This window comes from Sminthopsis crassicaudata, chromosome 4 (assembly GCF_048593235.1).
Source record: "Sminthopsis crassicaudata isolate SCR6 chromosome 4, ASM4859323v1, whole genome shotgun sequence".
Taxonomy (NCBI): domain Eukaryota; kingdom Metazoa; phylum Chordata; class Mammalia; order Dasyuromorphia; family Dasyuridae; genus Sminthopsis; species Sminthopsis crassicaudata.
This window is the reverse complement of record NC_133620.1, coordinates 276,518,661-276,535,068: the sequence shown is the minus strand read 5'-3', so window position 1 is coordinate 276,535,068 and position 16,408 is coordinate 276,518,661. Positions and strand designations below refer to the sequence as shown.

Below are 16,408 nucleotides of genomic sequence, written 5' to 3'. Positions count from 1 at the left end.
CTTACTCCACATATAAAATTACTTGCCAAATCTCATAATTTCTTTTTCTGTGACATCACTAAACTACCCTCCTTTTTCTCCACTCATATATCTACCACCCTCGATCATATCCTCATCACCTTCACCTGGATTGTAGCCAGGTACTGTTTAGTGTAAATAAGGAATCCCCTTGAAGAGGTCTCCATATTAGAATTTTACTGCATATTTCAATTGATCTGGAATAATCACCATATTTTACATAATTATAACTTTGAATGGTATGAATTCAAATACATGTGACCAAAAAATTCATTTTTCTGTATTTCAGTAGTTTTCCCTGCCTCTTCTCTCACTACTCCTAATCTAACTCTACCCAATTGATAAATTAATTTTCCTAAACATTAATTCTGATCATATTAGCCTCTACTAAGTTTAAATATTTCATGGATCAAAATGCAAATTTGTCCTTTAAGGTTCTTCACAGCCTGGCTTCTTCCTATCTTTCCACATATTCTGTGGTCCAAGCATACTGGCCTGTTTACTGTTCCTCATAAAAAACTGTGTTTGTGGCTTTGCATTGATTTTCCCCATGCCTAGAATGTGCTCTCTCCTCACTTCCACTTCTTAAAATCCTTGGATTCCTTGAAGACTCGGCTCTAGCCAGATTTTCTCAATCACTACTGCTTTCCTTGTAAGGCTTCCTTCTATAAAATCTGGATTTTTCTTATATGGATAGCTTTCCAATGGATTTTTGTTTCCTTCAAATTCTCCTTGACCTCTCTACAGCCTTTGGCTCTGTCTCATCCCTTGCTGTCATCTATTACTCTTTGCTGTTCTTAGATCAATTAGACAATGATAATAATGCCTCTATATTTTTATTTGATGCTCTATGTCCTTTAAGGTTTCAGCATGCCATTCTCTTTTTTTCCCCCCATACAGATTTGACCATTCTTCTGTTTCCTTTGCAAGATCTTCCTCCAGATCAAAATCTAAAAGATATTCCTCAGGATTCTTCCTTGTAAACTTTTCTTTTCCCCCTTTATACTTGGTTATCTCATTAGTTTCCATGGATTTAATGACCCTATCTATGCTGCTGATTCTCAAATATATCTATTTTGCCCCAATCTTTTTGTTGACCTCCAGTCTCAAATTTCCAGTTGTTTTTCAAACATCTCAAACTGGATATCCAGTAAATATTTTAAACTTAATATATCCAAAATGGAACTCATTTTCTTTCCCTCTTTTCCTTCCCTATCTATCTACCTTCCCTGTTACTATAGAGGGCATCACTATCCAATGTCTCCCTCTCAAAATCTAAGAGTCATTCTGGATTCTTCTCCATCTTTCCCCATATCCAAGTTATTGCTAAGGTCTCTCAATTTCACCTTTGTCAGTTGCTTAAATGCGCCTCTTTTTCTCCTCGACACTGGTATCACTCTGGTACCGGCCCTTATCACTTCACTCCTTGATTATGTAGGTCATCCCTTTACCCTATAAACTCCAGGGGCTTCCTGTTGCCTAAAGGAAGATTTTTCTAGTATTCAAAGCCCTTCACAATCTAGCCCCCTCCTTATCTTTCTAGGACTCAACTCTCCAATATATATTCTTCAATCTAGCAGCACTGGACTCCTGGCTATTCTACAAACTAGATACTTCATTTTTCTGTTCTAGGCATTTTCTCTGGTTATCTCCCCAGCCTGGAACATTCTCCCTCCTCCACTCTTAACTACTTACCTCCCTGGCTTTCTTTAAGTCCTAACTAAAATCCCATCTTCTACAGGAAGCCTTTTGTACCCTTCTTAATTCTAGTACCTTCCTACTGTTAATTACTGCCTATTTATCCTGTATATAGCTTATCTATACATATTTGTCTGCATGTTGTTCCTCCCTTTCCTTTTTCCCTCTCCTTCTCCCCCTCCCCCCCAATATGGGCCATGAGGTTCCTGATTCCCTTGGAAGCAATACCCAGTATTGTACCTGGCATACATTTGGTGCTTAATAATTGTTTGTTGATTGATTGTACCTTTGGAGTCCCTCATTAGAATGCAGAATTGCTTGAGAGTAAGCTTGTTTTTGCTCTTTTTGCATTTCCCCATCTCATTCCATCAAGTGCCAAGTGTAAAGTAAGGGATTAAAAAAATGCTTTTTCAATCATCAAACAAGCATTTGTTAAGCTTCTATTCTGTCCTAGGATAAAATATAAAAGCAGAAACAATCCCTACCTTCAAAGAGTTTATATTCTAGTAGGGGAAGATAACACATATAGGCTGACCTTGGAACAATGTTTTGGGGGAAGGGAACAAGCATTTATTAAGCCCCTGATGTTTGCTAGATATTACTTTTGATCTGGTAAGTCTTGGAACTGTAGAGCAGAAAAACAGAAAAATAGGAAGTTAATTTGCATGCCCTTTCATAAGGAATACAGTTCTCTGAGCTGTGATCTAGGATATGAAAAGGTGGGAAGGGAGGAAACAGTAGAAGGTGAGTAGTGAAGAGGGCTGGGCAAAAAAATGCCCAAGGGATGAAAGAGAATAATACAAATTAAATTATAGTTTTATATAGGTTATGATGAAAATAACTATATACAGTCTGCTGTTTAAGAGATGACACATATATGCATTATACACACATATGATATAATATAACAATTAAGTTTGAGATCATCTAGTCCAGTCCATCAGCCTTACAAATATTTTTGGTAGGTGAGGAAAAGAAAAAGTTGATCTAGTTATTTTTGGTAACTATGTGTGCCCAGAGTTTGAGGGGAATGGCTGGGGAAAAAATGTTCTGATAGAATGATCTAGTTTTTGTTTACATATGGCCACAGAAGATTCAGTGAGCAGATAGTATTTTCCATTCTTTGAATCAGACTCCCAGAGAAGGAAGGGACCTTAGAAGTCATCTAGTCCAACTTCCTTCTCTTCTGATGTAGCTGGCAAGTGTAAAGTTTCATAAATAAAAGGTGAACAAATCTAGAGCTGGAAGGGACTTTGGAAGCCATGTAGGCCAACCCAATTAACTTACAGATAAAGAAACTGAGGTCCTGAGAGGTTATGTGACTTGGCCAAAATCATAAGCACAAGAGAAAGGATTTGAGTCCTCTACACTCCAGAGTCATTGTATATCATATTACTTCTCTGTTTCTAATTTTAAACTTCCAGTGACAGGGTTCTCACTACCTATAGTAATGGCCAATTCATTGCACTTATAGACAACTCTTATTGTTGAGAAGTTCTTCATTATAATGAGGGTAAATCTGTCTCCCTTTAACTTTTACCCTTTAAGAGTTCTGCCTTCTAGAATCAAATAGAGTAAATCTAATCTGTCTTTTATAACCCTTCAGGTATATGAAAAAAGTAATCAAAAGGGGTTTTTAATAAATATTTGTTGATCCCACTGGAGAATCTAACGTTTCTGAACAGATGCAGAGAATATAAAATTGCATCCTATATTGATGAGTTCAATGAAGATGGAGCTCAATTGAGAGCTATTATAACTAGAGAAACTTTCTTGATAATGAGATTGGCATCTAGATCTTGTTGGATTGATAAAACCTGAAAAAGAACACGGAGAAGGATATTGCAGTAGGAAAAACAGCATAAGTGAAAGTGCAGAGACTGGAATGATAAGTATGGTATGCCTCTGTGACAATGAGGAAGCCAACTAGACTAAGCAGAGGAGGTATATTTGAGAAGAATAACAACTATGGTAGGATTTGTGGTTAATTGGTAAATAGAACAGAGCCTGATCATGAAGAGCTTTGAGAAACTGGCAGAGGGGTTGTACAGAGAGTACACAAAGTATCATATTCAAGATAACCTGATTCCCTTGGAAGACTTGAAGGAACACAAAAGAACACAAAGACACAAAGGAACACAAAGAAGGAGGTTTGAGGGGGTGGCTGAGATCTATAGACCTGCTGAAGACACGGGGAGAATACAGAAGAAATAATAGATTCCAGAATATATCCTATTGTTCCCTCTCCAAGTCTATCCTTTAAAGATTAGCCAAGTCTTTGATAAAAAGCTCAATTAGATACTTGGAACCATCTTAATACTAATTGTTTAATTAGTCGATCACATTGACTGTGGACCAGTCCAATTAGGTCATCAACAGAGTTGAAATGTTGATTCTGAAGTGATTATTTCAGGCAGATGGGTATGTTTACCTTTTTCCTTGATAGCATATCAGTTCATCCAGATTTTGAAACTGATGTAAAGATGGAAAGCTGAGCTAGACATCACAGAGGAAGATAACCGTGGGAGATGTGTCTTCCAACATTATATGATATTCTTCCAGATAATCACTGTCCTCCCTTCTTATACACTCAGAGGAAAAACAGGATAGATTATGTCAAATAGGAGTAGAGGGGAGGTCTAGGCAATGTCTGCTGGTACTGAATAATTTCTTCAACATTTATCAACAATTAAGAATTACTTAGCCACATAGGTTGGTTGATATTTGTTTTTAACATTTTGCTGATGTCATTTTTTTTAAGGTCCGTGAAGTAGAATCATCAGCTTGAAAGAAAGCTTAGCTTCCCTTTGGAATGATCATAGACTCAGTGATAATTGAAAATATTTATGTTCATCTTTATCATATTCATATTTATGAAAACGTTTGTGATAAAACAGGCAACAATCCCTCCAAAAAAGTAGCCTTTTATAGCTGACAAAATAATTTTGAGTTTATTGTTGCATATTAAATAACTCTTCCTTTAATAGTTCAGAAGAGTTTTTACTGACTACTAAATTGGATACTCAAGTTAAGATGTATTTACTTTCTTTATCCCAGAGTTTTTGTGAGTTTCTCAACTTCCATGTGTTTTATTTATTCAGATGCTATTTTGATTGGCTGGTTTTGAAATTCTTGACATTAGAAAACACTGCTTCATTCATATTATTTCATCTCTATATTCCCCTCTTGGCCAGTCATTCAAGAGGAAAATGTGCAGAGAATAAAGTCAATTTTGCTTTTAATTATTTTGTAAATTTTGGATTGACAAATAGACAAAATAAGATATAGTAATAAGAGTATTTTAAATTATATTTTATTTTCTAAATCCAACTAACTGTAATCATCAGGTGGAGCTAAAGTCCCTCACTTACTGATTAGACTGATGAGACTGTTCTTGGCTTATTCTGGGAAAGATATTATGTACAGTTAAAGTTCTCTTTCCTAAGTTATCTGAGATGAGTCCTTGTTATAATGTCTTTAGTAGGTTAACTGAATAGCTAAATGATTTTCAAGTCAGAGATGTTGGACCACATGTAACAATTTATCCATTTCTAAATATCTTACAGCAAGCTTAAAAACAAAGCTAACGCTTGATTTGCCTAAGTGAATGCCAAAAGTTGTAGTTCTTCTTGAACAACATAAGGAACCTATTCTTGTCCAGTTGTTTTTTTAAGGAAAAAATGAAGCTTAGATTTTATCAAGCCATCATCTTTATTATTAACAATAATTTATATCATTTGTATTATACAAATACATAATAATTTAAATTCATATGGCACATTTTAATCAAATGAGCTAAATAGATAAAACAATCAAACTACCTTTAAAGTTGTTGCAATAAAATAGTTAATAATCACTCCACAAAATAGCCTTTTATATCTGACAAAATAATTTTGAGTTCACTGTTGAATATTAAATAACTCTTCCTTTGATAGCTCAGAGGAGAGTTCTTTGACTGACTTACTAAATTGGATGCCCAATTTAGAGTCTTTGTCCCAGAGTCTTTGTGAGTTTGGATCTACCTATGGAGAGCCCATATAAGCTCTGAGGGTCTTTATTCTAACTCCCACTCCCACTGAGGAGTTAGATCCCTAGAGTCTGATTACATTTCTCCCTCAGATTATAGGGATACTTCTAAGGGGTCAGGACTGGAGCCCCTATGGATATGAGGTAATTTCTCCTCCCTTCATGCCAGTTGAAAATTAGTCAGCCTTGTCATTTTTAGAAAAGACAATTTAGATGATACAGATGATATAACACTTTCCCTCAAATCCAGGAGAAGGTAGACTCAAGTTTAGACAGCACATGTGGAAAGGAAAGGGGGTAACAGCTCAGGTTTGCTGGATGAAGTTCACCTTAGGCATGGTAATGTTTCTTTGCAGGACTCCTTTGTGAATTAATGTTCATTCTGTCGGCTCCCATTGCAAAAACTGCCATGAATTGACCTGGATATACTGCTAGAATAGTAATAGGAAGATGGAGAAAGCCAACAACCTTCAGCCATAAGGCAGAGGGAAAAGACCTGACCTGACCAAAGCCTTTCCTTTTTTTTCTTCTGCTTGCTCCCAGGTGGTTCTTCCCCTGGGGCACACTGGATGTCACACTTGCTTCAATTTCTGAATTTCTTTGATACTGGGAAACTTGATGCTTTCAGAGGAAGGGATAAGATACCCCACTCAGCCAACTGGAATAGACTTCCTATCTAGCATGATTTTACTTTGTCAAAAGGTTTTTCATACTTTGTCTAAGGCCTAGGATTGAAATTGATTAGGCATCTTATCAGCATTTCATGTGGGCTAGGGTAACTTAAATATTCTGCTCTATTGTAAAATATCTATTCTACACCTGTTAATTGTTTTTAGTTTTCAGTGTGCTAGTTGATTCCCCCTCACAATAACCTTGTGAGGAGTTGGATTATACAAGTAGATGAAATAACTGAGGTTTGGAGTGGTTATAGGTATATTAGGCACCAGATTTTGGAGTTAGAGGATTGGTATTCATGGCAGTTCTGTTTAATATATGAGTCACTTTGGGCAAGTTAAACTATCTCTGGGATTCAGTTGCTCAATGAGCTGTTGTGAATAGTGATGAGATCACCCTATTAAAGTAGAAGCAAGTTGATCATTCTGTCATGTGTATTATGAGAATTCCCTTTGGATACAGGTTACATTAGGTGGGTATTGAGGGCTCTTTCTGAATTCTCAAAATTCTGTAGGTCTGACTAATTTATCTCAAAGATCCCATCTCTAAATCCATTGACTCTTAGTCCAGTTCTTGCCAATATGCTACCCATATTTGGTATTTCACTTAAATTTTTAGTAAGAACACTAAGAACTACCTAAGAACAAGTTGGTTATAAATTACCTTTAGATTTTTTTGTGGGGGTGAGGTGATTATTATGGGAGGATGTATTTCTGAAACATTAATAGTTTAATATTAAATTTTGGAGTAACAGCTATAAAATTTTGCATATTCTAATTTCAGTGAATCATTCATAATCTCTCCTGTAATGTAATTATCTAGATTGTTTGGTATGTTACCAATAATATAGTACTTAGAAAAAAAGTTTAAATTTTTTCCCAAACCAGCTAATATTCTTAGAAAAAAAAAAAAATCAGTGCTTGAATGAAGCACAATTCTGTCTATCTCTATAGTCCCTATTTATGTAATCATAAGGACAGTTTCCTTAAGGTAGTTATGCACTTGTCCTTTAAATTGTTTTCTCTTCCAAAAAGATGAGTTAGAAACTAAAGTGTCTTCATTTGTATTTTAATTAAAATAATTGATACTTAGGTCACACTAAAATTCACCAAAGGTTTGGAAGAAATGAGACTTCTATTCCACAAAACAAAGAGGACAAATCTTTTCTCCAACCATGACATACTTAAATGTCCTATATTATTGTAAAATTCATTTTTGGGCTGTTCAAACTGTAATTATGCATCAGTAAAGACTAAGCAATAAGATGTGGCCTAAATTTCTTTTCCCCAAATCTGTATAATTATGAAAGCATTTCTTTTTCCTGGACATTCAAGGGTCAGTGGAAAGGGACCTACTTAATGATTACAAAGAAAAATAATTGGTGTTTATTTGAATTCTCATGAGTTGCCAGGTACATTGAAGGAATAATATTTGCTCTTTTAAAAACCATTAAAAAAAACCATTTTTAGGTGTGCATACATATGTGAATATAAGCGAACATTTGGGCAAACAAGTAAACATTTGATTTTAAGTTAAAAACGGTAAAAATCTGTGGCCAACTATAGCTAGATTCAAGCATTTTAAAGATATGTTAGAATTTTTTTTTTTTTAAATAAACTACTGATTCGGAAGAAACAGACATATTTAGAAGGCAGTGAGGCTTGCTCTTTATGTGTAACTTCCCCTTTTTCGGCAAGTCTTCCTAACTCCATATTTTGGTTTTTTTTTTTAATGTTGACATAAGGTTTCATAAATAAGCTTTCATAGTGATTTTCCAGTGAAATTTAGGAAGTCAGGTTCATAGCTCAGGAGTTCTTAAAGAGTTTAAAAAGTTATAAATCGTTTGTTTTCTTGTGTAACTATATTAAAACTTCTTTCTGAAGGGAAAATAAGGCACAGCCACGAGGCTGCCTATCTAAACCCCCAGCCCCACTTTATCTTCAAGGTGGGGTGCTAAATGGGAAATAGCAGGAGTCTAGTGCAGTTTTATTTCTCTTGGAGACAAATGTTTCTCGAGTGAAGCGAAGAACTTTTCAAATTTAAAAAAATCAAGGGCAAGAGTGAGAGTGCAACAGCAGTAGACTGGTTCTATTCCCCCCCCCCCCCTTTAAAATAGATTAAAAATAAATCGTCAGGTCGCCACGTTTTCTAGGTGAGGCCCGAAGTTTTCAGGTGGCGACGGGAGGGGGGGGAAGCCCCGCTATTTCCCCAGGAGAAGAGCCTAACATGAAGGCCAGAGGGAGAGGGCGAGCAGAGTAGGGCTGGTGCGGGGCTGGGACTGGTGCGGAGCAAGGGCTGGTGCGGGGCTGGGGCTGGTGCGTGTGAGCGCAGGCAGTGTGTGCTGCTGGGGGTAGGCTCGCTCCTCGCTCGCTCCTCGCTCGCTCCTCTGGCTGAGAACTCCTGCTCCCGTCGCTCCCCCGCTCCCCCTGCCGCCGCCGCCGCCGCCGCCGCCTGCCAGCCCCTGATGTGATGGCGCAGAAACCCCGTTGACAAGGCACTGCTTTTTCATGACGGTGAGTTTCCCTTTGAGTGTATTATAATTTTGTGATAAAAATTTCAAGGAAAAAAAAACACACAACCTCCTTCCTCTGCCTCTTTCCTTCGGGGAGGGGAAAGCGAGGGAGGGGGGTCTGGGGGAGGGGGGCCGGGGAGGGGGGGCTCCCTCTCCAGACAGAAGAGAAAGAGGAGCAAATTAAACACCGAGTTGCCCAAACCAGGCTATTAGGTTTCAGCCCGGAGAGCTATTGGCTCAGGCTGTGTTTTTTGGGGGGGTGGGGGTGGGTGGATGTTTAATGGACTCGGGAAAGGGGGGAATAAACAGTTTATTCCTTCCCCGCCATCCCTGCTAGGGGCCCCGCGGAGACAAAGTTCACAGTGTCTTCCGAGGGGTGCGGGCAGGCAGCCTGGGCGGCGGGCACGGCGGGCACGGGTTGGGGGCGGGCGGGGGGGGGCGAGCCCGGCGGGGGGTGGGGGTGATTTCTTTCTTTTTCCGCTGATGCAAATTTCAGGAGCGGGGCGAGGGCGAGCTGGGGGAGGGGGCTGGGGGAGCTTTTAATGACTCATTGATTGAGTTGGTTTAAAATTAGTGGTGTGTGCGAGTGTGTGCGCGCGTGTGTGCGGGGGGGGGGGGGGAAGAGATGGGACGGTGGTGTTTTTTTCGCCACCACCATCCCCCCCCCCCAGTCAGTCGAGCCGAGCCGGGGAGGGGAGGGAAGGGGAGGGCAGGGCGAGAAGCTGCTCCTGCGGGAAGGAGCCGCGAGGCTGGAGGGAGGAGAAGGGAGAAGGGGCAGAGGCGGGGGCAAGGGAGAGGGGGAGGGCAGCGGAGAAAGAAAAATAATCTTTCCCAATCTCCTCCCTCTTTTTCTCTTGTTCCTTCCCCCTCATCTTTTTTCTCCTTCAAAAGCTCTTGGGCGTGAATCGCATTTTCTTTTTCCTCAGTGTAATGGACCCTACGTTTTGGGAGGGCGGGCGGAAGGCAGACCCGAGAAAGGTCGCCGCGCTGGGAACCTCCGAGCAATTGCCCGCTTGGCCTGGGGCCGCCAGCCCTCCTCCGGCGCTCCGTTCTGGCCTAGGCCGGGCTCTCCTTCGCAGGATTCCCGTCTTTAAGGGGAGCAGGTCGGATGCCTGGGATCGGAGGCGGCCTAGCTGCCATCTCCCATCCCAACCCCGATCCTGGCCCGGCCAAGTCCTGAACGCAGGGGCTCGCCTCCATTGGCTAGGCCCGGAGTGGACTAGGAGAGGGACCCGAGAGCCGACCCGATCCTCATCATCGCTGCGGCTCGGCAGCTGGTCGGCCTTTAATTTCTAATGTTTTAAAGACAGGCCGCAGAGATTTGGGGGGGGGGAGAAGGGGGAAAAGACGGTTTGGGGTACCCATTAAGATGGCGGCGGCCTGGCTCGCCGCCAGCGTTTGTTGCGCAGTTTCTCCGTGAATGCTACGCGCCCAAGGGCGCCATTTTCTCTTTGCCGGGGCGGGGCCCTTGCGGCGGGGGTCCCCCCCACCAGGAGCTCTAGGCTAAGCAGCCTGGGGTGGAGGGCGTGTGTGACTCACCTTCGGGTGGGTGGAACAAGTTGGGATGGGGGGAACTGAGACTTTGAAAGGTTCTGACGTACCCCTCCATCCATCCCCCCTCCCCCAAAAAATCAAATATTGGTGGTCTTTTCTTGAGATTAGAGAATTCTTTGCTTCCTCGATTCCCATCTCACCCCACTCATAAATTTGTAGGATAAGGTTCCTCAGTTTCCAGACTTGTCATGACAGTTCTACCCCCAAAAGTAGGGTGACATTTGGGATTTTTCCTTCATTCTCCCCAAAGTCATCTGGAATAGAGCTACATCAGATCCCCAAGCCCATTAAAATAAATGGATTGTTGACAGTGTTGATGTGCCTGCCTGTAAATCCATTAATTGGCATCTTGTCATCATGTCCTATTATTATAAACCTCAGAGTTTATATCAGAATACTCCTGGAGAGGAAAACAAAACAAAACAAAACAAAACAAAACATCTGTACCTATCTTTAAATTAAATTCTGCATATATCATTGAAGTATTGTTTTGATTTTAAGAGATTACCAAAGAAATGGATTAAGCATTTGAGTCTTCCTCCTTGGCTTTTTTACCTCTTTGATAGTTAATTTTAAGTTCTTAAGAGTTGTCAGATTTGTGTCCTAGGTTTTCTGAGAAACTGATTTTGTAATCAAATGAAAAGGAAAACTACAAACCTTTTGGGCCACATCTTTTTTTAGTAATCTGGAGTTTTGGCACCAGATTATTGCTAAACATTTTCTTGGTTCATTCATGTGAAATTTGACTGCCTTTAGTAAAAACCACAAGTATTTCACTTTATGGCTACTTAAAGCTCTGTTCCTAGTATGTGAAAAATACCACTTTAGTAAGAGGAGATGCATATGTATAATATCTTAGAAGTGTACTATAGTACTAAGTTAAAGAAACTTCAAGTTCTCTTGTGTAGTTTTGCTTTCTTCATTTCCTGTCTTTAAATAAACAATTCTTAAAACTAGTATTTTTCCTTTGGATAGTTCAAGTACTTAATTTGTAGAAATGGTAATATCTACCTAATTTAATACATATAAAAGTTACTTAGCATTATATAATAATGTCATCCTATACATACATGTATAATTCTGGGGATGATCTCACAGAAGATAGTGAATTTTAATTCCAAATTCCTTGTCAGTATACCTTTTAAACAGTTACCAGGCCAAAACAACAAACACCGATACCAAGAAAATGTTTTTAAACTCTTCTAGTTAAATGTAGCTAACTAGTCCCCAAAAAAGCTAAAACAGTAATAAACACCTATATGATAATTATAGGAGAAAAATGACCAGAATTTTTCTACTTGGCAAAAATTTATCAGAATTGGAGCCGATGTGAGGGTGGTGGTGTCCATAGACTTTTAAGAGATTTAGTGTAGGTGAGGGTAAAGAGATTAATGAAGAGAAAATGTAGATTAATAAATTACTTGAGTAAAGAAGTTTATGGAACAGAAAAAGGGTGCCAGGTAACAAATCAACTTCTCTGAGTAGTGACCACGATTTGTACTTAAAGCTATGTTAATGTTAGTTTGTTCCATCATTTTTCCATTCATGTTTAAACTTTGTATGACCCTATTTGGGGTTTTCTTGGCCAAAAGGGTTAAATTTCCTTCTCCATTTTACAAATAAGGAAACTGAGGTTAACAGGGTTGAGTGATATGCCTAAGGTCACATAGCTATTAAAAGTCTCGGGATAAAATAAATCTGACTGTAGACCGAGCACTGCATCCATTGTGCTATCTAGCTGCCCTTTTAGAATGTACCAGTCAGTAATTAATGTTTCCTGTGGGTGGGGAGTTTTGAGATCAGAATTGTTTTTTGAGTTTGAAACCTTGTTTATTAAAAATTCTGTTAAATCTCAAAGACTAGGTTATGAAAATTACAGCATAATTGCATGTACTTTATTTCTCATTCTCTTTTACAGTGGAAATATTTGTTGAGGGTAATTAACTTGTGTAGGAAGTCTAGTAATGTGCACAAAAAATTGTATTATTGATGAAATTCTTGACTTTGTAGTATTTTCTGGGGGCTTTTTGGGGGGGTTGGCAAGGTAATGTTTAGTTATTCAATTTCTGATTAAAATTTAAACTAAAAGCGTAGGAAAATCTAAAATGCTATGCCAGGATGTCCTAAAAAATAGCATTTTTCATTCTTAGGTTATTTTAGAGGCACTTTTGACTTCAGTTGACAATATTGTAATGAGAAAAATGAGGGAAAAATGAAGAGCCATTCACAGTATGGCGCCACACTATTTTTCCTGTTTGATTTTACATTATTTTTGTCTAGCTAAACTGGTTTACTTAAAATTTCTGGCATTAGAAATTCTATCACCTACCTATATATCCCTTCTCACAAATTGTTGCCCTTGCCAGGGATGTACTCATTCCTTACCACATTCTAGTAGACTCTTAATCTTCTTTTAAGACTCAAGTACCACTTCCTTGCCTTGAGTACAACTTTTCAGAACCTGAGAAGGTAGGTTGTGCAAAGAAAAGCATGCTGGATCTGGAAGATCTGAGTACAATCAACTTTAAACACTTCTTAGATATATGTAAATGGGGGGGGGGAAGCATCTATTTAAGTGCTGTATGTTAAGCCAAAAGAGTTTCCTGCTTTCCTGGATGATGGCTGAGAGATGTGAGGCTGGAAGCAGTTGTAGTGGTTTGGGAGCTGCTACCACTTATAGAATTCCTCTCCCTATCCTTTGATGGCTGTCAGGCAAGCAGTTATGAGGAGGGTACATTCTTCTGATTAAGGGACAGGCAGAATACTGTATCCTAGGTTCTTGGGTTCAGTCCATCAGTGCCTACGAGAAAATGTTGATCTAGGTGGTGGTGATGATTTGACTTTCTTGGTACATACCTCCTCATCTTGCCTTCAGGCTATCTTGTTGCTTCTGGTTATGTGACCCTGGGCTAATGATTTTGCTTCTGTTGGCTGGAGTTATGTCATTTGTAAAATGGGGATAACTGTCTCCAGAGCTATAAAGATAAAATTATATAGTTATAAAGCACTTTGCAAATTTTAAGGTACTATATAAAATTGTTATTATTGTTATTACTATTATTGTTATTCAGGAATAAACTCAAATGCTACCTCCTGTGTTCTCCTACTTCCAAATTTGTATTTATATTGTGTAAGCTATCAAATTTGTGTATATGTTATTTACCTTAAGAATGCAAACTCCTTGAACACAAGGACTGATTCCTTTTGTGAGGGAGGGATCTTTGTGTTATACTATGCCTGCTTACACAAAAGCCTGACTCATTGTAACTGGATTGGACCTATGATTTTATCCTCTAGGGAACTATGTCCTCCCAATCTGAGTCGGCCCCTTCTTTCTTACTTAAAAGTCTTAGGAGAGTTGCCTAGAACAATTCTCAAAGTATAGTCAGAACAACTGGGGGTTCCTGAGACCCTTTCAAAGGGCCTGTGAGGTCATAATAATAGTATCAAAATATTTAAATTTGAATATGGTAACATACAGGCTTTGGGGAGGGGGTGTCCTGTGTTTAGTGTATAGGGGCAGCTAAATGGTAGAATTGATTCTTATTTTTATCCATTTAACCATCTTATCCACTTATCCAAGTATTAGACTTGGAGGCAGGAAAACTCACTTTCTGAGTTCAAATCTATGTGTGGGACTCTAGGCAAGTCACTTGACCCTGTTTACTTCAGTTTCTTCATCTGTAAAAATGAGCTGGAGAAGGAAATGTCAAGCCACTCATTTTTGCTAAGAAAGCCCAAATGGAATCTTGGAGAGTCAGACACAACTGGAAAAAACAACAATGGGGATCCCGACGCCCTATAATTGAGAACTTCGGGCTTAGAGCATCAAAAGGTTAAGTGACCCAGAGTCACCTAGCCTGTCTGTGTCAGAAGTTCCATTTGAACCCATCTTTTCCGGGTTTCAAGGTTGACTTTTAATTTATTTAGGCTTTGTACCTAGTAAGCCCTTAAAAATGCTTAATAAAAATGCATATCAAGTGAAAAGTCCCTATATGATATGTGACATTTTAACAATTAAGCAGATATGTAGAAATGGTTGACATTTTAATATCTAAATTTGGAAGCCAATATTTTGTGTTTAAAAGTGATTTAGCTCATCACTTCTCTTTGGAAGAAAGGTGCAGTAGAAATTAAATCTTATATAGGGCTGAAAAGGAAAGAAATAACTTCCTTTTCATTAGGCAATAGATTAGAGATTGTAATCTTTGTTAAAAAAAAAAAAAGTTAAGATTTTACAACAGAAGAATTTCAGCAGTAATTGGAAACATTACTGGAATTCCAGCATTTGAAAAATGCAATCAGATTTGTGTATTTGCCCCCCCTGCTCATCCTCAACTCTGGTCCAGTAAACCTCAGAGTTTACAGCTTTGTTAGAGGTTTGATAGTTAACTAGCGTTAATTAATTTTCCTACTTTTGCAGTTATTGAGATTTCTAATATATAATGCCTTTATATAATCAGACTAAGAATTCATGTAAAGTTTAGGTAAAATTGCAAATAGACAAGGTTGTAAGTATAGAATATGCATTTTGATTTTGAAATCAGCTCATCTTAATATATCTATGTGCCTTATAGCTTTTAGGCTCATAGTATTTGTTACATAAATGAGTAATGATAAGAACCAGATGGCTTCTCAGGGCAAATTTTTTGGCATTTTGACTGCTATTGGCACTGGGGGAAGGTTTAATATTGAACGCCTTGGAACTACCTGGTAAAGTTTTTAAAATATAATCAGCTCATGAATCTAATAGCATCAGAACCAAGGCAGAATCGTATTCATATTAAAAAATGAACCTTGATTGTCATTTTAACCTAAATTCACTTATATAAAAATGCTGTAGCACTGCTCTTCTATACATATAAGGATTGCCTGGGGACAGAAAAGGGAAAGGTCATTGTTGGATTCTGTGGTGTGGAAGGCTTAATTTGAGGAAGTGATAACTGAGCTGATGAATATGTTTTAACTATAAGGAGTAGAAAGTTGAAGAGCATTTATACAAGCAGATTCACTGATAAGAAGTGACCAAAAGATTTTCTCAGAATATTGAGAGACCCCAGCTACAACTGAGGTTATGTTCTGGGGAATGGAACATCATATTGAATGGTTAAGTACATCAGATTATGGGAAGGTCTTATATGACAAAGAAATTTAAGCTTTGTCCTGTAGAGTGGACAAGTTAAGATTTTTGAATGAGAACTAACATTGATATTTGTATCTTAGAATAAGTGATCTAGCTGGCATGAATTGTAGAAAAAAGAGGCCCAAATTAAAAAGACCAATTTGGAAATTGTTGTATCAGCAACCTAGGCATAAAATTGTGGACCTAAGTGGTGGCTGTAACGGAAGTAACAGAAAGAAAGCAGAACCATAACCATAAGTAGTGATTTTTGCATATGAGACATTTTTTTTAAAATAAGCAAAAGAGACTGACCTCAAGCAAACCTTTTGCAATTAGGCAGGAATGGGAAAAAACATCTAGGGAATAGCCACCAGTGGAAAAGGTGCTCCTGAAATTGTTTTTACAAAGTATTCTTGTTAACTAAGTGCTAAGTTAGGTTGTTTCCACACTATTGAAAGTATTGCCAAGTGTCCTCCAATTGTCAGTACCTTGTGGTTATAATCTTGAGAGAAAGAACTGACATAAGACTTTAAAAAAAAAAAAAAAGACAGAATTTGGAATTGACATAGGATTGAATCACAGGGAGTGCAGAAGATTGAAGTAAATAGTAACACCAAGGATTTCTAGCTTGACCCCTGGTATCTTTAGGAATGTCGAGCACACTGATGGAATTTAGGAAATCAGGAAGTAAAGTCAGTGAGAAGAGATCACTGGTAACCTTGGAAAATGTTTTGTCTTCCTTTATCAAAAAAAAATCCACTTTACACTTTGCAAGACTACTTAATCCTTATTTGCTGTCTTAA

The 16,408-nt window shown here is 38.5% G+C and overlaps 1 protein-coding gene and 1 long non-coding RNA gene across 7 annotated transcripts in view; one reads left to right on the top strand and one right to left on the bottom strand.

The window, feature by feature from the left end:
• The window catches only part of BICRAL (BICRA like chromatin remodeling complex associated protein), a 104,298-nt gene that overhangs the window by 27,654 nt on the left and 60,236 nt on the right, over nt 1–16,408 (top strand). Inside the window, exon 1 of one of the 6 annotated variants that reach the window (XM_074310882.1) lies at nt 8,728–8,930. The exons of the other annotated variants lie outside the window; for them this stretch is intronic. The gene's annotated coding sequence lies outside the window, so the exon portion shown is untranslated. Of the gene's footprint in view, nt 1–8,727; nt 8,931–16,408 lie in introns of those variants that run through there. 6 annotated transcript variants of the gene reach the window in all.
• Nucleotides 13,388–16,408, bottom strand: part of LOC141566405 (uncharacterized) — a 33,959-nt gene continuing 30,938 nt past the window's right edge. The window contains exon 3 of the long non-coding RNA XR_012489298.1: nt 13,388–13,458. This is a non-coding gene — a long non-coding RNA (uncharacterized LOC141566405). The remainder of the gene's footprint in view (nt 13,459–16,408) is intronic.